This window comes from Equus asinus, chromosome 27 (genome assembly GCF_041296235.1).
Source record: "Equus asinus isolate D_3611 breed Donkey chromosome 27, EquAss-T2T_v2, whole genome shotgun sequence".
Taxonomy (NCBI): domain Eukaryota; kingdom Metazoa; phylum Chordata; class Mammalia; order Perissodactyla; family Equidae; genus Equus; species Equus asinus.
Genome location: NC_091816.1, coordinates 13799419 through 13824465, shown reverse-complemented (window position 1 = coordinate 13824465; position 25047 = coordinate 13799419). Strand labels below are relative to the sequence as shown.

Genomic DNA, 25047 nt, shown 5'->3' with positions numbered 1-25047 from the left:
GCATGGCAGGCAAGAAAGACAAATCCACGTCTAGAATAAGCGTATATTACAGTGAACACAAATTCTATTCAACAACTCAACAAGCAAACTCCCAAAATTGTTTCTCTACTTCTAAATAGAGAGTATAGATGTGGCAGAGTACAGCCCCGGAAACTCAAGAACTCCATGCATGTGGGTGCATGATTAGGGGACACACTGTCTCAGTGGACCATAAATGATGGACTGACAATTTTGTTCTTGTCCTCAGGGACCCTTCTCCTATTCATTTATGTTTTTTCAAACCATCGCCTCTTTTCTCAAACTCACGATTCCAGTCCTTTCTCCCTCATTCTTAGAAGATGACCTTTCTTCCTTCTTCAGGAAAGACGCTGAAGCACTTAGGCCAGAACTCCAAAATCAAGTTACCCTGGGCTGCTTTTCTTCAAGATTCAGAGAAATAAGTTTAAGGCTAAAACTCCAGCTAAATTCTTAATTCTCATCTCTTCCAGATTCTTCCTCCATTAACTATCCTCTTTGGAATTCTCATCCTTACCACATCTATAGGCTTCTGGCTCCCAGATTGGTAATATGCTCAGATTGAATCCATCTTAAAGTAAGAGCAACAATAAGGACCAAAAACCTGGAGAGAACCCACCCCCCACCCCCACCCAGTCCTGCATTGTCTTTTAGCTATCACCTGACTCCTTTCCTCCAGTCAAGGCTTTTCGAAAGCAGCGTCTGTAGCCATGTCTACCTTCTCACCTTTCCTTTGCTCCTCAGCCTATATAGTTAGGTGTTTATTTCCTCTCTTCTCTGAAACTGCTTAGGTCACAAATTTCAGACCCATAATGTAGTGGCCAAACTCAGCGACCACTTTCATCTTTATCTCATTTGCTGTCTCTGCGGTGGCTGGCAGTGTTGATTTCTCCCTTGTCTCTCCTCCCATTACCTCCATAACTCCACAGCCATCTGGCTTTCCTCTTGTTTCTCTCCATCCCTCCAGCCTGTCCTCCACCTACCTACCTCTTAAATGTGTTCTTCAAGGATTGCTGCTCTCAGCCATTTTCTCTTCTTCCTCTTGCGGTACCTCAGCAATCTCCAACTACTCCAGAGTTGTTGAGTTTGGGTGTTTTTTTCCTAACTGTCCCTGCATGTAGATGACTCCTTGACTTCATTCCTGAATCTCAAATCCGCATGTCCAATTGCCTATGAGTCATCTCCAGATTAATACCTCACAGGCAGCCCAAGCTCAACAAGGCTCCAACTGAAATCATCTCCCTTAAATCTGCTTCCTACCCTCCTAATGACCCATGGTGTCAGGGAAAGCAAAGTTGCAGCTTATAATGAGGTGGTAGAAAGTGTGTAGGGGGAAAATCAAGATGAGAGAGGTTTGGTTTAAAGAGAAACAGCAGTCTAGAGGCACAGGCTCAAGGACGCAGGCTGGAGAACACAGTCCAGAGGACACAGGCTTGAGGATGCAGACTTGAGGACACAGTCTAGAGGGCACAGTCTAGAAGACACAGGCCGAGGATGCGGACTTGAGGACACAGTTTAAAGCACACAGGTTTGAGCATAAAGTCTAGAGAGCACACAGTCTCAAGGACACAGGCTTGAGAACACTGCCTGTACGACACAGAATTGATAGGAGAATTGTAAGACAAGGAGCACTTCTAGGGGAGATGGTGGCGTAGGCCACAATTGAGGATGAGAAGCAGGGGCAAAGAGCAGAGACTTCATCCCTGGAGCAGTGCTTGTTGATTTAACGGACCGAAGGGGCAGTAGCCAGGTGGTCATCTGGCAGAATGAGGTATGGAATGTTTAGGGAATGCTTGGCTGGGAGAGGGGGAAGCTGGGTAATCAAAGGAACGTACAAAATTACCCAGCTCCAGGGTTCTAATGAGATTCGACGATGGAAACACCGAAGTCTCAGGATGTTGAGCCCTTTTTACTGGAACTTTCTGAGAGGGTCCAGACCAATGGAAAGAGCTGTTACAACTCGTCAGTTGTTTTCTGAGTGGGAGCCCTGAGTCTCCAATGAGTATGTGGCTCTTTGAGGGCAGGTGGCATAGCGCTTGCATTTTTTTGGCAACTCCTTTAGCACCTAATAGTGTGCCAGGCACACTGAGGGTCCTCGAGAAACAATATTTGGAAAGAGTTGACCTAATAATTGTGTCTGTGGAATCCCTAACACCTGCTATCTATCATCTCTTTGTTCTTGTCACTGAGCCAGTTACCTTTGCCATCAGAATTAGGGAATGGCTCGTGGTGGGGACCTGGTAAGAAGGAGGAGAAAAGAAGAGAAAATATTCTATTAAATACTTGGGAATTTCTTTTTTGTCAACTTAATCGAAAGGTACTGATTGTAAATGGATTTTATTGGAAAACCCATAAAAAATGGAAAAGCACACATAACTATCCCAGCGGTTTATTTGCAGTGCTAGATTCTTACAGTAGACAGAGCCATCAAAGAAAATCCCAGCACCTTCACATCATGTCAAGTTATCAGCCCGTGACTCTGTGAGTGGTGTCAACCGTACTCACAAAGACGTTATCATCTCTTGAATCGCTTTGTTGTCACAATTTGAATGGTGTGTCAGCCTCCATGGATCCACGACAGCATTTTCCTCTACACGAACAGCACAGAATTTCATTTTGTTCCTTCCCTATTGCTATGTTGGTTTCACTTTCTGGCTGGTGTGGCAGCCTGCTCTTGTCCCACCCAAAGCAACCTGTGTAACTCTGTCAAAGGTGAGATCGGTTTCTGATTTTGATCTCTACCGTGTGAAAGGGGAGCTGGCATTCGAGAGCCTTAAGTCCTCTCACTAAATGTGTGTTAAATGCCTTGCAAGATGAGAAGCGATTTCATCTTATAAATGATGGAGCAACAGACTTACACAAAAGAATTGGTAAGGGGATGGTGTAAGTTGCAAATTAATTGTACAGTTGAGAGTTACCTCCTTTCTTATCTTCTCTGTAGCCCATCTCCTTCCTCCAAACATTTCCCCTCTGAGCAGTCTAGACTTTTGTCCCCAGTCCTGACGGGGGACTGGGCTGCTTCTGGGTTGTCATGGTATTGGTGCTGATACCCTGAGTAAATAGTGTAGCGGGCACAGTGCATCTTGCCCTAGAATGCTTGGATGCTCAGGGTCCTCATGACCCTCCACGTCTCCTAGGGTGAGGCAGCTTAAAATGGAAGCCTATCCCAGGAAACCCACACTGTGACACCATCTAAGTCTTAAGCCTAAAGAGACCAAGTCCTTCTGTTCAATTTCCTGCCCTGGTCAGAGGTTAAGAAAAAATTGGGGGGAATGAAAACCAGTCCATCCTCCTGTAGCCACACTCTACAATTCTGACCTTATTTAGTTGGGCCTCTACCTGTGAATTCTCTTCAGTTCAGGTTCAGCAAGCATTTTTTTTTTTTTTTTGGCTTAGTATGTGCTGGACGCTAGGCAAAGAGCTAGGAATATAAAGATGAGTAATGTTAAAGTCTCAGCCTCTCAGCAAAAGACAGATTTGCAGTGAAAGAAATCATGACACTGTTAATGTATAGTCAGTGTCATTATGAGCTATGTAAACCAGAGGCTATTCTGGCTTGGAGCGTCTACGCAGGTGTCAGAGGCAGTGGCATTTAACAGATGAACAGGTTTTCTTAAGCAAATGATGGGAGGGGGGTGTCACTTAAACAAAAGCAATAACAAAACATGAAGTGTCTATGCTCAAGGGGTTTGCAGTCTGTAGTAGGACATATGCATGCACACATACACCCACATATTTCTTCTTTTTTTTTAAATGAGAATGAAGAGCTTTTTTTTTTTTCCCCTCCCTTTCAAAGCCCAAGTATATGGTTGTATATCCTAGTGGTAGGTCATTCTAGTTCTTCTGTGTGGGATGCCACCACAGCATGGCTTGATGAGTGATGTATAGTTCGGTGCTCAGGATCTGAACTTGTGAACCCCAGGCTGCCAAAGCGGAGTGCACAAACTGAACCACTTGGCCACAGGGCCAGCCCTCATGTTTATTATTCTAAGATAAATAAAAGAGGAAAAGTGGTCCTCAGTGAGGGGTAGATCTTTACAGAAGGCTGTGCACTGGACCTTGGATGTAATGCCTGTCATCCAAAGCAGGAGGACGACAATTCCAAGTGATGCATTGGTGCAGTGGTAGCAGAATATGATGTGTTCATCAAGAGGAGTGCACCAAGACTATGGGAGCACAGGGGTGGGGGTGGGGGTAATATTTTAATTTAGAGAAGCTCTCTTTGGTCAGGACATTAAAGGATAAGTGAGACTTCAAGAGTCAGAGAAGCGGGGAGGGCACCTACTCTTCCTTCCATGCTTGCCAGAGACTCTTCGTCCTCTTGGAGTCTGCCCCTTGTGCTTGTCCCTTGTTTTCCAAGTGACACAGAGCTGAACATATCCTTACCATAGATAAGAGAGGCTGTGCTGAGGGCAAAAGAGAGTCATATCAGGGCATGTGCCTCCTGAGGCCCCTCCTCCCAACTTTCAGAGACCTGACTTGGTTTCTACCTACCTTGACTCCTGCTGGTTGTCTGGGTTGCTCGTGTTCATTACGAATCTCCTTTGAAATGGCCAGAAGACACAAAGCTCCAAATGATAAGCAGTGACTGTGCAGTAAAATTGATGAATAATGCTGTCTATGTATATACCAGTGCAGATCCCCAAGAGAAAGACTCTTTATTGGAAGCATAAAGTAACAGTGTAAGAAAACTCAGGTGGTCCCTTGGAGTTTGTGGATTGGGAGCAAACCAGTATTATTGGCCATCAAATATTTATTGTACATCATCGGTATGCAAAGGACAACCTTCTCTCTCCAGGAGCTTATGAGTGGGTTCAAAGCTGAAGATGTGAATAGATGAAAAGGTAAATAGCAACACAAGTATAAACTGATGCTATAGACAATGTTTGTATCCCCCCAAAATTCATATGTTGAAACCTATTCCCTCAATGGGATCATATTTGGAGGTGGGGCCTTTGGAGGGTGATTAGGTCATGAGGGCAGAACCCTCATGGGATTAGTACCCTTATAACAAGACCCCAGAGAGCTCCCTTGCCCTTCTGTCATGTGAGGACCCAATGAGAAGACCACTGTCTATGAGCCAGGAGCTGGCCTTCCCCAGACACTGATCTGCTGGTGCCTTAATCTTGGACTTAGCCTCCCGAACTGTGAAAAATAAATTTCTGTTGTTTATAAGCCATTTCGTTTATAAAATTTTGTTATAGCTTCTGAACAGACTAAGACAGGTGAGATCTCATAAGATGATACATGATGAAGTGTTGCGTGAGTAGCAGAATGTCCTCTGAATGAAGGGAGGGGACGACTGGATTAGCTGACTTCCATAGATTCTGTTTTTAGATCCATCATTGTATGAATCTGACAATAATTGTTTTGAAGTCAGAGTTTCATCATCCAAACAGCTTTTCTTCTCTTCCTCTGATTGTATTAACATAAGAAAATAATTCAAGAGAGCAACAGTTATGTGGAATTAACCATCAGTTACCTGTAATAATAACTGTGTTATACTACTTGCATCTTATATGTAGGACATAATATGTTGAAAATATTGACTAGTGAATTTACAGAGTGTATCGAAACTTCTTTACTTGCAAACAGGTTGGGTTCTCAAGGTCATTCTTTTTTTTTAAATTTTGTTTTATTATAGTAAGAATACAATAAATTTTTAAGTACATAATACAGCATTGTTTACTATAAATACAATCTTGTACTGAAGATCTCTAGAACTTATTCATCTTGTTTAACTGAAGCTTTATGCCCATTGATTAGCAACTCCTCATTTCCCCCGCCCCTGCAGGCCCTTGAAACCACCATTCCACTTTGATCTTAAGGTCATTCTTAAATCTAGTTGTTTGCGAGTTCAAAGTGTCTTCAAACAAGCAACATTTGACATTTTCTTACCACTCTCAGTGTACTTATTTCTATACTTGTTTCCGTAGTAATTCTGTCTCTTCTTACTAGGACCTTCAACACTCTTAGTATTTTGGATTATATCAGATATGATGGGATTAATACTATCTGCAAAATCCCAAAAAACAATAAGCCTTCACTCTCCACTGACAGAGATCAAGAGGAGGCTTGGTCTTGGAGTAGTGCTTGACTTTCCCAAATGTCTGTAACTTCATATACAAGGCTCAAAAGGGAGACAGGGAGACAGTATTAAGAATGATCCTGAGCTCAGGAATTAAGACCTTGCCTCCCTAGGTCTTCTATCCCACTATCTTTGGGGCTCGAGAATGGGCCTGAAGTACCCACCCCTCCCTACCTTTCAATGCTTACAGCTTCACCAGCAACATTTGTCTTGAGTCCGGTAGGACTAATCTCATTATGCTTTCTGTCCTTGTTTATTTCAGTTATCCTAAGAAGCCCCAGCCTCCCAGGTCTCTTTGTGTCTCCCACCCTCTAATCCCTGTAGGTTCTGCATACCCACTAGTCTTTCCCCTTCCTAACTCGTGAACCTCTTCTACTGTGTCTCTGTAATTCCTGGACCATCATCAGCAAAATCCTACATATCCTTAATCTCTTCTCTTTCCCTGAATCTCCCTTGAGGACAGTGCCTCCCCTGCAGCCCCTCAAGGGGTAGCTATTTTTCTCCTGTAGACTTTGTACCACTGGGCCTGGAGGAGACCTAGATGTTCTCCGTGAATCCCATGGCCTCTTAAAACCCCTTCCCCACTTCCCTCCCCAAACATCACTAGCTTTGAATCTCGTATCAGATTATATCACCCAATACCTTTCATTGTTGCTGCCATGTAGGAATTCTGATTCAGTATGGGGTTTGTGTTTGTGTGAACTCCGTGGGTGATTCCATCCCATGTAAAGGTTGAGAACCAATGTTTAGGCTGTGGTCTACCTTCCTTCCAGGAGGTCACTCTCCCCTGCAGGGTTCCCTTGATGGGTCCCTCACAACCTTGGACGGTGGTCGCATTCCAGGGGATGGCTCTGGAGTCTGTCTTTGGCACCTCTGACTGTCCCTGGGTCCACACACTCATAGTGTATCTGGTTGGCCTGAAACCACCTAAGCTCAGGGCATCTGAAATGAAATTCCTCATCTACTTTTCCAAACCCAGCTTTCCTCCTTGGCATACTTATTCCTTTTCCTCAATAATCAGACTCACAAACTCTGAAATGTTCTTAAATCCTTCATGTCCTTTACCCATCTCTTCACCTAAACAGTTCCCATGGAGTAGATTATTCCCTGATGGTGTATCTCACTTTTATTGAGTTCCTTCCCCTCCATTTCCTGTATTCAAGTTTAAAGCCTCCTTCTTTCATGCTGACAGGGGGACCAACCATCCTGGCTTGCCTGGGTCTGAGGAATGTAGGATTTTCCATGGTAAAACTTGGAAGGTCCTAGGAAATCCAGGACAAGTTGGTCACCCAACCTAGACTGAAAATGTTTGCTTATGAAGGGGGAAGGCATCATGGTCACACATCGCTGTAGAGAACACATGTCCAGTCCACTGTGACTTATAAGAGACACATACGCCATTTACAATTCCCCCAAATAAAGGATAATAGTTGCCTACATTTCTTGAGCATGTACTCTGTTCCAGGCACCGTTGTAAGTGCCTCGTATGCAAACCTTTGGTTAGCCTCACAGCAACCCCATGAGACGGTCCAGTGCAGTGGTTAAGAAGATGGGCCCAGAAGTCAGACTGATTGGGTTTGAAACCCAGCTCTACCACTTGCTAGCTGATGTCCTTGGACAAGTTGTTTAACCTACGCACTTCAGTTTCCTAATTTGTAAAATGAGGCTGAAAATAGTACCTAATTCAATGAGGTGTTGTGAGGACTATGATACTTCATTGAATCCAAGAAGTTACCCATTGTATGGTGGACCATAACTTTATGCATCACTGATAGAGAAAAATATCTACCAATTCACCTCTGAACACCACAGATTGTTAGATGTAATCTGATTTCGCAGATGTTAAAATGTGGGAAAATATGCGACTTACAATAAATGAAATGTGGTGAACGGTTTAAATGAATGAGGATACTGTTATGGCCTGAATTGTGTCCCCCCCAAATTTATGTGTTGAAGTCTTAACACCCCGTTCCTCAGAATGTGACTGTATTTGGAGATAGGGTCTTTGAAGAGATAATTAAATAAAAGTAGGTCATATGAGTAGCCCTCATCCAATAGGAATGGTATTCTGATAAAAAGAGGACGTTAGGATACAGACACACATCGAGGGAAGATCATGTGAAGACACAGGGAGAAGATGCCCATTTGCAAGTCAAGGAGAGAGGCCTCAGAAGACACCAATCCTGCTGCCATCTTGATCTCAGACTTCCAGCCTCTCGAACTGGGAGAAAATAAATTTCTGTTGTTTAAGTCCCCCAGTCTGTTGTACGTTGTTATGGCAGCCCTTGCAAACTAATACAGAACCCTCAATAAAGCTTTCTGAGACCATAAGACAAGGAACTGAGATAAGAGTTCCTGTCTTAGCAGGAGACTCCAGCCCACCCTCAGTTGGTCCCTTGTGTTCAATTAACCCACTACCAAATTAGACTTTCCCTTCCACTTGGGTCTCAATTCATGGAGAAGTCAACTGTTCACTTGGAGCACCAGAGCTGTATGAGAACCTTCACCATTAGCACTTAACCTCTTATTTTTTAAAAAATTCCATTTTTGAGGGCATAAGGGGAAAGTGTGAGGAAGCTTTGGGTGTCAACACACTATTAGCCAGATTCTGACGGAAGTACACAGCCCATGCTTAGCTCAGCCCATCTTTAGCAAAACCGATGGTGGGTACTTGACATTAAAAGGGTTTATAACAGCAGATTGTCTAGATTAATTAGATCTTCACACAGGACTGACACCTCCTCTCTTTTTTCGTTTTCTAGAGTGGTTTGACATTTGTGCATAATATGGAGAAAGAGCAAGACTGAAATGTGGCTGTTAAGAGTCTTGGGCTCATGTTTGCTAATCTCCTGTATGGTGAAACACTGGCACCCAGACAAACTCTCATTCACATTGGAACAAAGCACTAGTTATGTGTGTTGAAATTCCTTAGAGAAAATGTCTTGCAGCCTGTTGGGGAGTACATGAATGCTGGAAATACTTCACCCAATGTTGCTCAACGTCCTGGGAAGACAGTGTGCTGGCATCTGGACACCCACTCTGGAGAAGGATTGCAGTGCTCTAGGGCACGTGGGTCTGGTGAGGACAGAAGGAGCATGGGTGGATGGGTGGGTGGAGATGGGGTTGGATGTTTTCTCTGTAATCATCCCAGACCGAGCTGGAGCCAGCTCCAGACTGCCCACTTTCTTAGTCCATTGAAAGTATCTAAAGTCAGCTTGTTGCCAAGGCTGTTGCTTCCCCTGCTTGGGACCAGATTTTCCTGTTTTTTGATTATAAGTCTTAGTTACTTGAGTTTCCTCAACTTTGACCTGGAGAAGTAAGAGGGTAGAGGAATGAAGGAAAGGTTTTCGATCAGTGTCAAAGGTATGAAATGGTTAGGTGGCGGTCTGTGCGTGTAGGATGGAAACTAAGTCAACTGTGGCTCCAGCTGTTTGGAGATAACTCCAATAGATGGGACTAAGTGACCAGAGAGCGCAAAGGAAGGTGGATGTGGTAATGGGGTAACAGTAAGAAGTGAATGCCACTAAAAGAGCAAGGAGAAAGTGCTGAGCTAGAGCAACGGTTCTCATTGTGGCCCCTGGACCAGCAGCATCAGCAGCACCTGGGATAAAAATGCAGATTGTCAGGTCCAACTCAGACCTACTGAATCATAAGCTCTAGGGGTGGAGCCCAGCCATCTGTGTTTGAACGAGTCCTCCTGGTGATTCTGATGCACACTAAAATTTGTTAGCAGCACTTCTGGAATGAGGAAGAGACATCTTGGTAACACTGGGTTTGAGAGGAGGGAGGAAGAGGAAGGGGAGGAGAATGGACTAAACAGTAGAAAGAAGTTATACTCCAAGAAAAGGAAAAGTGATGAGGGCTGCCAGAATGGAAGAAGAATGTGAGTCAAGATTATAATAGTTCATGGTAGCCTGGATTTTTAGTTAGCACATGCCTGCCACTGACATCATGCAGAAGTTTTAAGGAGAAGCAATGATAAAAGAACAAATGTGGATGCAAATTCCTCTCAGAAATTACAAAAGAGAATTACATTGCTGGGGTTCACTTGCAGATCCTGGAAGGGCTCGTTTATGTATTTTTCACTCCAGTGTGGTGTGAGTTGAAGGGTGGCCCCCAAAAGATATGTCCTCGTCCCAACCCCCAGAACCTGTGAATGTGACCTTATTTGGATAGAGTCTTTGCAGATGTAATCAAGTTAAGGATCTCAAGATAAGATCATCCTGGATTATTTAGGTGAGCCCCAAATCCAATGAAACTGTCTTTATGAGACAAGAAGAGGAGACAGACACACAGAGAAGGCAATCAGAAGACAGAGGCAGAGTTGGGAGTTACGCAGCCGTAGACCACAGAACGCCCGGAGCCACCGGAAGCTGGAAGAAGCAAGGAAGCCTTCTCCCTCAGAGCCTTCGGAGGGGGCGTGGTCCTGCTGACACCTTGATTTTGGACATCTGGCTTCCAGAACTGAGGTAAGAGCTATCTGTTGTTTTAAGCCACTAAGTTTGTGTAATTTGTCAGGGCAGCTCTAGGAAATGGATAAACCAGGCCTCAGGAAAAAGGCTCTGGGGTTTGGAGTCAGAAGGACCTGTATCTTAATGTTTTCTTTGCGTTTCATTCCTTTGGATGGGGTAAGAACTCTCAGAGTCACAGTGCTCCCCATGTGGCTTGCATTGCTCTTACTTTACCTGTCTGCCTCCTGTGAGCATCTGAGTTTGTGCCCTCTGGGTTAGATGCTCTCTCAAGTCTTCTCCATCTTTGATGCCTTAAAATTCTAACAAGTGGATGGGCACGGTGAGTTGATAACCCAAATCTTTCGGGAGTATTTGGAGATGTTGCAGTCTACTGTCCTTTGAATGGCCTGGTTGATTACTATGAAGGATGAAGGAAATTCCTTCCTGAATGCAACATGATGCCTTTTTCAGAGCTGGGCCCCGGGTGATTTCTTTGAAGCAGTGACAGGGATTGTCTCCTGGCTGGGTTTCAGTCATTCCTTCCAGAGGGTGGGCGGGGGTGACTCTGGAAAATTAGTGTCGAGTGACTGAGTGAGAAGGGCCTCCCCTGCAGAAGAGAAGAAGTAAACAGAGGCCCGCAGTGGGGACGTTATATCATCCGGTCACTATTACCCATGTATGAGGCACATGTGGTTGTTTGGAATTATCCTCAAGTTCTCCACCCAAAAAAAAAACATGACCTGAAGTCAGTCTTTCTCAGAAGCTGTGTGTTTTTCAGGGAAATCTCCAGCATCAGCTACTCCAGCAGAGAATTATATATTAGCTGGATCAATACTGTCTCCATCCAAGGGGATTTATTTCTGGAGTACCAGAAAACCCTCTGGTTAATAGCATTTTGCTGCTGATAAGTTCCCAAGCTGTGCTTCTGATGCTGGGTGGCATTATGGGGTTCTGCTGTGGTGCATTTTCCATCAGCCCTGCCTCCCTACCTGCTAGGTGTCAGTGAAGGCGCTGGGGAGTAGAAGCTTTATGTGTCAATGTTCCTCTTTGGCTTTGCAGCTAGGGTGAGGAGAAATGGTTCCAAGCAGGACAGGTAAAACTGTGAGGGACAAAATTTGTCTTCGGAGGCCTCCTGATACCCCCAAACCCCGCCTAGTTTCCCTCTTGGTGCACATCTGTGGCTACCCTCAGATTTCATACTTTCATCCTCGTCTTCTTCTCATCCTCCTCTATCAAAGCACAGCTGGCATTTACCTCAACCGTTTAAAGCTTGGATCTGTTGATAAACAAAGGTCCTATGGCTATGAGCATCCTACCGTTTCCAGGTAAGCCATCTGCACATTAGTAGCCTTCTCTAGTCCAGTGGTAGGAATTTCAGAGCCATGGTGGACGGAGCAGTGGGGCGCGGGGGCGGGGGTGTCCCTCAGAGGCCCTCAAAACACAGCACATATGTGGCTGCTGACTATACTGTGGGACTCAATTGACCCTGGACCAACATGGAAAGTGAATTTATTTACTTAGGTCTGCAGGGGTTTTTCAGCCTCACCTCAGAAGTCAGTCCCAGGGAGAGAAGCTTTTGCTCAATCTCCTGCTGAAGGAGGCTTCCTTCAAAGACCAGGCAGGACAATGGGGGTGGGGAAGGCTGAGAGAGCCAGGGTCCCCGCTGGTCGGACTGGCTCAGCCACCAACTGGCCATGTGATCCTGGACCCTTCCCTTAACTCCTCTGAAAGTTGCTTTCCTCACCTATAAAATTTAGTGGTAATTCAGGTGGAATTAGGGCAGTGTCTGACCAGAAAAATCATACAGGCCAACAGTAAAAGCCCGGCTCTCTGGGCCTCACATCCAACCACGTGAATCCAACTCTCCATGGAGGAACACGGGCATCTCTTTTTTAACAGGCACGGCTGTGATCTCAGGGAGCAGGTAGTGTGGGGAACAGGTAGTGTGGGAAAGACGGAGACGATTTCTCAAGGCCCTCATAGCCTCGCTGTCCTGTGAGACTCTCCAGAAAGGCAATTGGGCAACAGTTACAGCAAGGGCCCTGGAGCCTCATGCCTGAGTTTAAGTCCTGGCTCTGTGGTTTACCAGCAGTGTGACCTTGGAGAGTCATGCCTCTTCGTGCCTCAGCTTTCTCATCTGCAGAACGGACATCATAGGAATATCAGTCACGTAGGCTTGCTGGTGATTAGATGATGCCAAATAAGTACAGGGTACAGATGGTGTCTGACACATAGCGAGGGCTAGGGAATATGTTCATTGTGTTAAAACTTCAAAGGGCAGGACAAGAAAAGCATTTGACAGAGCTTCAGAACTCAGCACAGTCTCTCTCTCTCTGCATCTTTCTCTGGAGCTCTGAGCCAGGTGGGCTGGGTTCCTCACTTCTGCTGTCTTTACCATCCAGGCTTACTTAGCACATGTCATTGTTTTGACCTTGTTCACATATAGGTCAAATCTCCACCAGATGCCAAGTGCCCCGAGGGCAGGGCAGGGGCACCTTCCTCTTTCACCCTCAGTTCAGAGCAGAGCTGGCAAACGGCAGGTCCTGCCTCACCACTGACTGAACCAAATTCATCTCCTGGAGCTCTTGGCTCTCAGGCTCTCTCTGCTTCCCTTTGTCTATCTGTCGTCTCCTCTTGTCTCCATCTCTGCCTCCCTGGATCAGAATGCCAAGCTGTTCTACTGGGACATAAAAACTGGCCAGCAATAGGGAGGTAATTTTTTTCTCTCTCCCCTTTCCCTGGTGGAAGGTGTGCCCTGGGAGATCACCGGGTCACAGGAACAGCAGTATCTCTTCACTCGCTCTGAGGCAGGCAGGAGTCTTGCAAGTGAAGGTGGGAGGAACTGGCCCCTGGACCACATCCTCAGTCCTGCAGGACAATTGTTTTTTTGCAGTGCCTAAAACAACAGTATTGTCCCAGGAAGACATTCCATTTTCCCAGACTACCTCTAGGGGTGCCGATCATTGCTTCAGCATTGTGCCCCTAAGGGAGTCAGGTCTGGTGGCCTGGAGGTTGACCAAACTCCCAGTGAGGGAGGGGGCCAGGCCATGGGAGGTGGGAATCCACTCAGGGTCACAGCTAAGGCCGAGAGGTGGGGACTGGGCCTGACCCCTGCTCTGCCTCCAGCTTTCTTGGACCTTTGGACTCGGAACTTCTCCGTGCTATACCAGCAAGGATGACAATAGTAAAAGAGAACCAAATAGAAGCTGTATCACCTTTTATGACCCAGCCTTGACAGTCATACAGTGTCATTTCTGCTGCAGTTACAAGCCCACCCAGGTCCAAAGGGAGGGAACACAGGCCCCACCTCTTGATGGAGGAGGGTCAAAGTTGCCTTGTAAGGAGAGCGAGTGGGATGCGAGCTAAAGCTACAGGCATGTATTAGGGTTCTCCAGAGAAACAGAACCAAAAGGAGATCAATTAATTAATTAATTAATGATAAGGGATTGGCTCACATGAGTATGGAAGCTGAGAAGTCCCAAGATCTAAGGTTAGCAAGCTGGAGACCCAGGAGAGCCAACGGTGTAAGTTCTAGTCCAAGGGCAGGAAAAGAACAATGTCCCAGCTCAAAGGTCAAGCAGGCAAACTTCCTTTTTCCTCAACACTTTTGTTCTATTCAGGCCTTCAATGGATTGGATGAGGCCCATCCACATTGGCAAGGGCCACCTGCTTTCCTCAGTCTACCGATTCAAATATTAGTCTCATCCAGAAACACTCTCACAGACACACGCAGAACAACGTTTCACCAAATGTCTGGGCGCCTCGAGGCCCAGTCAAGTTGACACATAAAATTAGCTATCACAAGCCATCTCTGAAAAACACAGTTGCCACATTCTCAGAGAAACAGAGCCCCACTTCTTTGGTCCTGAGGCAAGCTCGGAGCCCTTCTGGCTCTTCTAAGGGATGTTGCTACCGGCAGACAAGGCCACAGGATTCAGGCAAAGACACTTCTTCCTCAGGGCCCCCATCCTCTCTTGACTAGACCTTGTAGGGAAAGGATCCCAGAGATGAGAATGGCGGCTTGTGGGAGTCACAAAAGACCCTAGTCAGAGCATTGCCACTTCAAAGGAAAATCCAGGTGCTGGGAGTCTCTTGGGCCTTTTGTGACTAGGCCAGCTCACCAGTGGGATCCTGTGGACCAGGCTGGTAGTGAGGGGAAGAGGAAACCCAACTGATGGTGTTCTGGGGGCGAGACCAAGAGTGAGACCTGGGAAGGCACAGAAATAGGGCTGCTGAAAGGCGCTCTTTCTTTTCATTGTCTTTATCTTTCCTCCCTGCCCCAGCTCTGGCCCTGTGGTTTGACAACAACATCCAAACAGACAGGATAGATTGGAATAAGCAGTCAAACAAAGGAATTAGTATATTACTGAGTTCGATGTTTACACCACATGTGTGTATTGAGTGTCATTTATGCACTAGGGCTCTCACAAAACTTCTGAGAATAGGATATTATCAATTTCAATTTGTAAGCAAAGACAGAGACAGAGAGGTTTAATAACTTGCTTAAGATCATTCAGCTAGTGTGTGATGTAGGCTGGATTCAAAGAATGTCTATCTGACTCTAGCAGTTCATTGCACTATAAGCTCATTGCACTGTATCAGGGTTCCTCCAACTCGGGGGAAGCGATGAGGAATGGGGAAGCGAGGTTGATATGAGGAAACAGCACCAAGAAGGAAGTTGGGGAGAGGGAAACCAGATTCCCTTCCTGCATTTCTTAGTGGTTGTTCGCCTTTAAGGGACAAGCAGGTAGGGGAGGCTGCCCGGTTCTATGGGTACCAATGAATTTGGGCAGGAGATGATCTTGCAGAGAAAATAAGGAAAGAGGCCTGCTGTGTTCAATGAGAAAGGAAAGCTTCTGGGCCAAGGACAGCTGGCTTCTCTCACGGGCGTGGTCAGCGTGCACAGGCCTGGAAATTGCAGCACAGCATAGACATTTCTCTCTCCTACTCTCAAATTTGAAGTTTCCTGGGAAAACATGTTTCATTTGTTACAAAATAATTTCCTGGGAAAAGGCAGGATAGAGTGGATCATGAAGAGAAACAGGAAGTAGGAACTCTGCCTCTGGCTCAGTTGCTACTAGTTGGTGTTCTAGGCAAGTTACTTCACTTCTTGGGGCCCCTAGTGAGTACATGGTCTCCGATCTTCCTTCCAGCTCCAAAGTGTGTGACTCTCCTCTAGTACTGGGCCTGGTATGCAGTAAGTGCTCAGACATGCCGAATTATGGAACATGTTGAACTGAATCTCTGGTTGCTCCATGGCAAAGTGAGGGCCCTGTTTCAGGAAGAGGTGACGTGAGAGGCAGCTTTTCTCTTTATACCTTGGCCTGGAGTGAGGGTTTACCCTCGGGCAGGTCACACCAGAGCTCTGAGAGCCTTTACATCTCTCATGCAACTGTGACTCCTAAGTCACCTTTATGTAACTTCCTGGGCCAAGTCATCCTACAGGGTTGCATTAGAATGTTCTCCCTTTGGCTTTCCCTTTGTTCCAGATCTTCTCAACACCACCATGGGAATGCACACAATGAATCACGGCATAGAGCCTACCAGGATGTTCTGGGTGTTGTCGAGGGGCCCTGGCGGGACTGGAAGGATGCTCATACCATCTCATGTGCTCAGGGTTTAGTCAGGCTGCCCTCCTTCCTCTTTGCCTTGGCTCTTCTCAAACTCCCCCGCTGTCGACCACTCCCTTTCTCTCCCAGACCCTTCCCCAGGTCCACTCATCCCGCATCAGGCTCCTGCCTCTTTTCATCAAATGTTTACCTGTTACTGACTGTCCCCTCTGCTAAGCTCCCCCTCTGCTCCTCGCTCCAGCCCAGTCAACCTTTGGGGGTGTGAGGAGGGTGGAGGAGTTGGGGCACAGCTAACAGCAGGTGAGTCATCTCCCCAGGTTGACGTGGGGAGAAAAGAATGGGTGGATGTGCTGGTAGGAAAAAAATGACATTCAGGCTAAGAGTACAGCTGAATCAAGCGTTAGTCATTGCACCCAGGGGAGAAGGATGCCCTCTCTGAGAGGGGTCATGTATGTGTATGGGGGTGCTGGTGAAGATTTGGGTAGGGAGAAGAGGTCTGGGAGAGCAATGGGACCTACCACTTAATGGAGCCATTTATTAAATGCAGTCTGAATGTAAACTGTGGATCATTCAGATTCATGAAAGACCATCAGTATGCATCAGTGAGGGCCTCCTATGTGGGAGACTCTGGGCTTCTTGCCCCATGGCTGGTTTACAGTACTATAGCCTTTGAGATGGGGTCTTGGGAAGAGGCTAAAATTTGCAGCCACGGGTAGAGGTGTTAGCCTTCATGGTAGAAGGAGTGTCTATTTTTCTGGATCCTTTTTCAAAAAGAGCATGGGTACTTTCAGTGTCTAAAATGGTCAAGGACCAATCTGAAGGTTAGGATGGCACCGATTTATCTGATACAGCCCTTGAAGATCTGTGAACCTATGGCCTCTCCATTCATCATCTGAAGAAAGGAGGACAGGAGGACATGGTCCTAAGGGATTGAGGTCTCAGTCCCTATAAGAAAGCTGAGATGTTAGCATTAATCTTTTTCATTGATATTCCCTCTTTCTGTTTTTGCAAGACACTTGGTGTCTCACCTCATTAGCCTCCTTTCCCCTTGGACTGGCTCCCTCCATCTAGCACTGACGTCTCTGGTCTCCGAGGTCACAGACTCTGGGGTCTCCTTGGATTTAGTAAATTCACTGAACACCCTTCTATTCATTTCCTAAAAGCAATCCTGCTCTCCCCCTCCCAATTCCATTGTTTTTTTGTCCACCTTCTTTTCTTCGGCTTTCTACTGCCATCAGACAGCTTTGGGCCTTCAAACCATCAGGTATGATCTCCTAGCTGTTGACTTGCAATTGGTGTTTCTCTCCTCAAAACGCGCTGTGTCATGCTAGTATGATGAGATGATGGACTGTGTCAAGAACCGCTCTTGCAGCCCCTTTGGGATTTCCACACGAGACACAATGCTACCTGTGCATCAGAAATCCATTTCCTCTTCCTGGACATGTGGCCAGCCTACATTTCCTGGTCTCTCATGAAGTTGAGCATAGTGTATAACTGAGTTCTAGGCAGTGGAATGTGAATAAAACAACCAACACTTTAAGAAGAGCAAACAAGGATGAAGCTCAGGAGATGGCAGCATAGGAAATAGAGGTGCCTGGGTCCCTGAATGACTGTGAGGAGGAAAGCCATCCACCAATGAGTTTAGACATCTACATCAGCAAGAAGTAAATTGTATTGTGTCTGAAAATATTTGGGTCTATTTATTACCACAGCCCAGCCTAGCACAACTACCCCCACTTCAAGTCTGAAGTCCTCTATCTGATTTCTAAGATCTTCCGTAAGTTGCCCCTTCACCTATCTGTCTTCCATTCCCACTGTCCCCTCCTCTGCCTTCTCTATTCTGGTCATCCAGGTCTCTGTTAGCTCTGAGCACGCTCACTCCTGCCGCCTGGCTCTGGGCCTGCTATTCCTCCTGCCCTCTGCCTCCTGCTGTGCTGATCTCAACATCTAGTTCTTCCAGAAAGAGCCTCAGACAATTCCATCCCACTCTCGTCTCTCTCTTCCCTGAGTCAATAGGTCAGTAATTGTTTCATATGTAATTTCTTTTCCTCCTCACAGGCAAGAACGGCCTTTGTGTATACTCTTCAATGCTGGGTATAAAGTAGGAGGTACATTTTTTTGTGTGAATTTATTGTAGTCTACGGCCCTCAGACTTTATTCCTTGACATGAATAACGTGGAGCATGTTCTCTAATAGATCACTTGTTCATTCCACAAAAGATTTACTGGGTGTCAGGCTTTTTACAATTCCCACCAGCATTGTCGTAAAGAGCTATAGGGAAAACTCCAGGGAGCACATTAAGAAGTAACTGACCTTCAGCATATGTGTCAGAATATGAGCCTCCATGGTTTGATGAGCGCTCTGTCCTGGTTAGTTCCTGAATTTGCCCATGTATTTTCACTTTCCCCTTAAAGCTTTTGTTCTGTCAACAGTGTACCACCAACGCTGGAGCCTGAGTCTGAATGCACCCGGGGAAGTACAGTGCAGGAGCCCTAGAACAAAGGAATCCCACTTGACTTTGAGTCTCAAAGTTTCTTTGCCTGGTCAGGACAGTACTCTAGAAAGCCAGGCTGTGGAGAGAGAGGAACTTTTTCCAAATCCCCAGTATTTCCCTTTGGCGTGTTAAGAACTGAGCCTTGCTATGCCTTATCAAAGAGTGGTGGAGAGGGCAGGTAGCCTCCAGCCTTCCCAATCCACTGCCCAGAAGGGGATGGATCAGGGGCAGGGGAAGTCCTTGCCAACAAGGACAATAAAGCGAAATGCCAACCCCTCTGGCTCTCTAGAATATGAGAAGGAGTGTGGATCTGAGATTCCCAGGGAGATGATAAGTTCAGAGAGAGGCCAAGATGGGAGGGCCTTTGTTCCACCTCTTATTGGGACTCTGGGAGGAGACCCTTCAACGAGTGCCCCCTCCACTGTCATGGAGTTGCAGGAAGGTCAACTCCACTAGGGCACGGATCTTTGTTTTGTTCTCTGATCCCAAGCACCTAGCACAGTGACTGGAACATAGTGGGTGTTCAATAAATATTTCTGCGACGACTACATTAGAGTAAAATTGATGGGATGCCGCCTCTGGACAGAACCCCTCCATGTGGCTAAGGCATCCAAGATTCTCTATGAGCCCCAGGAGGACACAGATGAGTGGGGAGGGCTGGAGGGTGAGCTTATGTGGGATGTTGACACCACAGAGGTTGCAAGGAGGACCCTTTGTGTTGAAGGGGCAATTGTGTCCTCAGCCAGTGTCAGGAGGACACTCAGCACCAGTGAGAGCCAGATGGGGCTGAGTCTGCTGGGGAATGTTGGGCCTGGTAGACCAAGAGCCGCCACAGCCTCGTTACCACAGCATTGGCAGCGCCAGGCAGACAGGGGGCGCCATGTCCCACAGGACAGAGAGTAGCTCAAGGGCACCACAGACATCAGAGGCCACCTCTGTGACCACAGGGACTTAGAAACTCCCCCAAATACTACTCAGAGGTCATCTTGGGGACAAGGATGGAGTGGGGCAGAACTCGGAGTATTTCTTTGAAAAGTACTGTTGGAAACTTGAAAAGAGACTGGTGCAGTAGGAAGAGCATCAGATATAGCTGACAGTGGAGTCGACACTGGCGCCTACCTCACACGGTTGCTGTGAGGATAGATGAAGAGCACATAGAAAGCATTTCGAACATAGTAGGTTGTAATCAACGTCCTTGCTGTGACTGTTGTTGCTCCCCAGAGAGGTGGCGCTTTTGGGGATCACTAGGTCTGTTATGAAAAATAAGATGTTACTTTTCTTTTGCAAGTCTGAGCGTAGTGTGAAAAAAAATTTTGCTACCATAACAGTTAATAACAACACGATTTGAATAGGCATTTGTGGCTTCCACAGCACTTTCAAATATTGTCCCCTTGAATGCTCTCAACAATGCCACAACAAGGGAGATCGTTTCTACCCTTACTTTACAGATCTAGAAACTAAAGCTCAACAAGTTTGACAGGCTCACACAAGGTCATACTTGTGGCAAATACTAAAGCCAGCTCTGAAACTCAGGACCCTTGACTCCAAATCCCTTTCTCTTTCAACTCTATCACTCCTGTAAGTGGGCCCCACGCCACCAACGAGGGCAGGACCCTCCACCTACTTCTCGGGTCATGAGACTTCCCTCCTACAAGGAGGCTTTTGTTTAGTTGGGCCGGGGTGCTGAGAAAGGAACAGGATCACAGAGGGTCCCAAACATGTGGTGGTGAAAGAACAGAGTCTCTGGCTAACTTAATAAGTGCCGGCTTCATTTGTACAACAATCCTGCCTATGCAAAATGGGTTTCAGTGCTCCTGAGGTCTTACCAAGTACTCCCACCAGCACTGTGTGGCAATTGAGCCATCTGCAGTCTTACAGACAGGCAGCTGAGATGCCGAGAGGCCAGGAGGCCTTCCCAGGTCATACAGAATCAGAGGTGACTCAGATAGGAGGAACCCCCACCATCAAAAGGTGGAAGTGGCTGGTAGAGGTGGCCAACACCACGAACAAGGGAAATGAAGTCAGTCACACAGGGCTGAGCTACCCAGACAAAGGAGGACTTTCGCTTTGTCTTAGTTAAGACCCTTTGGGTGGCAAACAACAGAAGCCCAGTTCAAATTCACTTTAACACTCAGGGTGGGTATACGGGTTTTGGGGTTTTTAAAAAAAAATGTTATCTAAAATGGGGGGTTATTTGTTATGAGGGTTCAGGGGTTTCTCACAGAATCCAGGCAAGGCATGAGACTAGAAGATCATTAGGTGCTGTCCCTGAGTGGCATGGTCTTCTGGTTAGATCTGCCTTCTCTTTTCTCTTTGCAAACTGGCCGGCCTCCTGGTTGCCTGCAGTTCCAGAGTTTGCTTCACCTCTGTCCTGGTCACAAGCAGAGGCCGAGACTAATTTCTCTGGTTTTTCAGTTCCTGGTTCCCAGCAGAGGGGACTTGATCCGCCTGGATTGGGGGTCTCCAACTTGCTATAGTTCAATGGTCTCCGGCTGTTCTCCTGAAGTGCTCACTGGGCCTGCCCTCCAGTCTAAGCAGAGAAGAGGCCATGTGCAGGACAGGCCTTTGGGCCACAATGCAGGAAAAGCTGTTTGCATGTGGAGGAAGGTTAGCTTATTCTGCATTCTATTTTTTATTTCAGAAGGACTGATTTTCTTTCCATTTCAGCGTTTTCCTTGCAATCCACCCCGAGTACAGCTGTCAGTCCAGGCATAAATGTGGCTGCTTTATGTAAAAGGCAGAAAGCTTTTGTTGACATAAACTCTTACCTAGTGCTCTAAAGTGTCCAATTTCCTCCATGTGCTAAACAGCAACTCCTTGGCACCTGTCAAGGGAAGCTTTGCCGTGGGACCAGAGATGAGAACAGCACGGGACAGGGCCCCTCGGCCTCCAGACACACTTACAACTCTGTGATTTATATTCTTTGGGTCCTCTTATCTCCCTTTTTGTCATTTGGTAGAGGGTAGGCCTGCTGACCCCCTAGATTCTCACTCTGGGGGTCAACTGCCAAAGAAACCAAGTCAGAGAGGTGTGGCCCAACTTCATATGACATTATAGCTGGTTGGGGGTGTTACTTTGCTGCATGGATGGTATCTGGTGTAAAAGAAAAATTTGAGGGTTTTTCTCTCTCCAAATTCAGGCCCCCCAACATTTAACTTAGAGAATAACGAAACACTAACAGTAGCTTTAATGGGAACTTATTTCACAGGGAAGTTATAAAATTGAGAATTTATGCATGGCATTTAGAAGCTTAAACTGCTTTTTCATGGAACATGTGTGTAAGCTGGGTGTTTCTTGGGTCAGACCTGCCTCTTGTAAGGGATGCTCAGCAGAGCCTCTGGCTTGAGCCAGGGCCGGGGGTGGCTCATAGCTCCTCCTGAAAGCACGTTCTTTTTTGTGACTGCACCATCTCTGCTCCTTCGAACCCCAATCAGTATGGCGACTGATGTCTCCCCTCCTGGCCATCACTGATGGAATCCTCCTCCTCTGCATGGAGGCCACCAGTCCTGGCCCCTTCTCTGCTGTATCAGTCACAGCCCAGGGAGGCCACGAAGGGGAACTTTCTCCCCTCATGGGGCTAACATTCTACTATTCAGACCCCAAACGGAATATCCATACTTCCCATTTCATCCAGCACCCCTAGTGTTTCTCCTCTGTGAGTGAACTCAGTCTTCCCACATAAGAAAAGTTACTTAGAGAGAAGATGGGGGTGATGTTTATGATCTCTTGCTGGAGATTTATGTCAGCACATGGAGGGCAGCCACTATGATTGTTCTTTCTGAGTACATTTTGGTGCCACCATCATAAGCAAGACCAGGCCAAGGTCAGATGCAGCAATTGCCTGACCCAAAGCATATGCTTTTCCATTGGCCATTTATTGCCGGTGTCACTATTGTAGCGAGAGAAGCTTCTGGGCGTTTTGGTAGGTTATTAGGGAAACACGAAGGTGGGATTTAGTATTGTCCCATCATCTCAGATGACTTGATTTGCCCACAGTGTCTTTGTCACAGTCCATGTATGTTGGATGGCAATGGAAGCAACAAAACACAGGCATTTTCTAACACTTCTTATTACTGTAGAAATTAGCCCAGGCTGGCCCCACTCTAACCACGGCAGTCCACAATTCTAGGAACTCCAAAGGAGCAAAATAGACGCATACACAGAGGCACAGCGGCCCTAATTCACTCAAGAATCGCCATATCCGCACAATAAGGATTGGGTACATCTTTCGCTCCCCTCTCCTACAACAGGGGGAGAGCAAGTCAACAAGCATTTATGTACCCAGCACGGGGCGAGGAATTTTATGTGTATTGTTGAGTTACTTTCACGGGAAGTGGATTTCCAGTGTAGCACTGAAGACCTTGAAGCTCACATTCGTGAAGAAGTGGCCAGGTTTTTCTGGCACCAAAGACTGCCGTGGGCTCTTTCATCAGGTTCCCCAGCAGATCATCACAGATGGGAAACTTTCCCCACTAAGATTTGACAATGTTCCAGGGCCCTGGGCTGGGGTGGAGTAGCCTCAGATGACACTGTGAAATGAGTGAGGTTTGTGGTATTTGAGTCCCCATAGCAGCCTTTTCCCCACTCCTGACTGCCAGTTACACGTGCCTTTCTCAACCACTGTCCCTCCTCTCACCCCCAGGGCTACTGTCAGCTAATCCCTGAAAGCTGAAAAGGCTAACAGTGGTATCTTTTCTGGAAGACACTCAAAGAACAAAAAGACCCAGATCTCAAATGAGTCTCTCCTTGAGGAATTTCAGGCTCCGAGACAGGCAGAGTCTACACACCTCTTAAACCACACTCTCAGCCCCGCCCTTCTCCAAAGGCAATAGGAAGCTATCTGGAGAGAACTACGTAGGTATATGGCCTTGCGCTTCTGTGATCCAACAATCCTGGTTCTCTGCTGAAGTTTGAGGCTTTAAGATCAGCTCTCCCCCCATCACACACGCACGGTTTGTTCACTGTGTGGAGCTAGGCTCCTCAGTTTCATTTGCATTGTGTGTTTTGTCTGCTTTCACAACCCATCAGTTCACGGCAGCCATTAGAAACCATGCCATTCCAGATCAGGAACACAACGTCCCAGGTACCACTACTTTATTTAACATTGTTTTGAAAGTGCTAGTCAATAGAATTAGACAAAAGGATAAATAAATATAATATAAATATTTTAAAAGGGGGAAACATTATTTACAGATGATCTGATCACTTAATTAAAAACCTCAATTAAACAAAACTATTGGAAATCTTAAGTTCAATAAGGTGACCAAATTCTTAAAAACAGCAAAATCAATGTCCTTAGAGCCAAATAAGAACCAGTTAGAAAACAACAATGTAATAAAAGACCCCATTCACAAAAGCAGCCAAAACAATAAAATAAAATACGATAAAATGAAATACCTAGGATAAACTTTAAAAATATGTGCATGATAAATGAAGAGAATAGTGAAATCCATCCAAGAGACATAAAAGAAGTTCTGAATAAATGATGAGACATCTTGTTCTCAGAGGGACAACTAATACTGTTTGATTTCTAAACATTCGGGGATTTTCCAGATATTGCTCTGATACTGATTTCTAGTTTAACTGCATTGTAGTCAGCAAGCATAATTGCATGATTTCAATTCCTTTAAATTTGTTAACGTTCAATTCATGGCCCAGAAAAGGGTCTATGTGAATGTTCTGTGTCCTTGCAAATTATGTGCATATTGCTCTTGCTGAATGGAACATTCTATAAAAGTTAATGAGATCAAATTTTTCATTTTCTGTATCTCTGTTGATTTTTTGTCTACTTGTTTTGTCAATTATTGAGAGAGCAATGTCGAAATCTCCAACTAAAATTGTGGATTTGCCTATTGAGAAATTTCCACTCTCTCTTTTTGCCTCAAGTATTTTGGGGCTTCCTTGTTTGGTGCATTCACCAAGAAGATATAGCAATCCTAGACACATACTTACCCAGCAACAGAGCTTCCACATACACGCCTTCTTGGTGAATTGACCTCTTGATCATTAAGTAATGTCTTTGTTTATCTCTAGTAATACTCTTTATTCTGAAATCTACTCTGTGATAAATAAGATAGTTATTCCAGCTTTCTTTTGATTAGTATGTGCGTGGTGTGTCTGTTTCATCATTTCACCTTTTTTTTTGGTAAGGAAAATGGTTCCTGAGCTAACATCTGTGCCCGTCTTCCTTTACTTTGTATGTGGGCTGCTACCACAACATGGCTTGATGAGAGGCGTGTAGGTCCACACCTGCAATCCGAATCTGCGAACCCCGGGCCGCTGAAGCAGAGTGCATGAACTTAACCACTATTGCACTGGACCAGCCCCTTCATCCTTTTACTTTTAACCTACCTACGTTTTTATATTTAAAGTTAGTTTCCCTTGGACAGTATATATTGGGGTCTTTCTTTTTTAATAAATTTCTTTTTA

At 46.0% G+C, this 25047-nt stretch overlaps 1 long non-coding RNA gene across 1 annotated transcript in view; it reads left to right on the top strand.

Annotated features, from left to right (window-relative positions):
- LOC123281457 (uncharacterized) overlaps positions 1-25047 on the top strand; it is a 75994-nt gene that overhangs the window by 3483 nt on the left and 47464 nt on the right. The window contains exons 2-3 of the long non-coding RNA XR_006520957.2: positions 8866-9181; positions 10340-10572. This is a non-coding gene — a long non-coding RNA (uncharacterized lncRNA). The remainder of the gene's footprint in view (positions 1-8865; positions 9182-10339; positions 10573-25047) is intronic.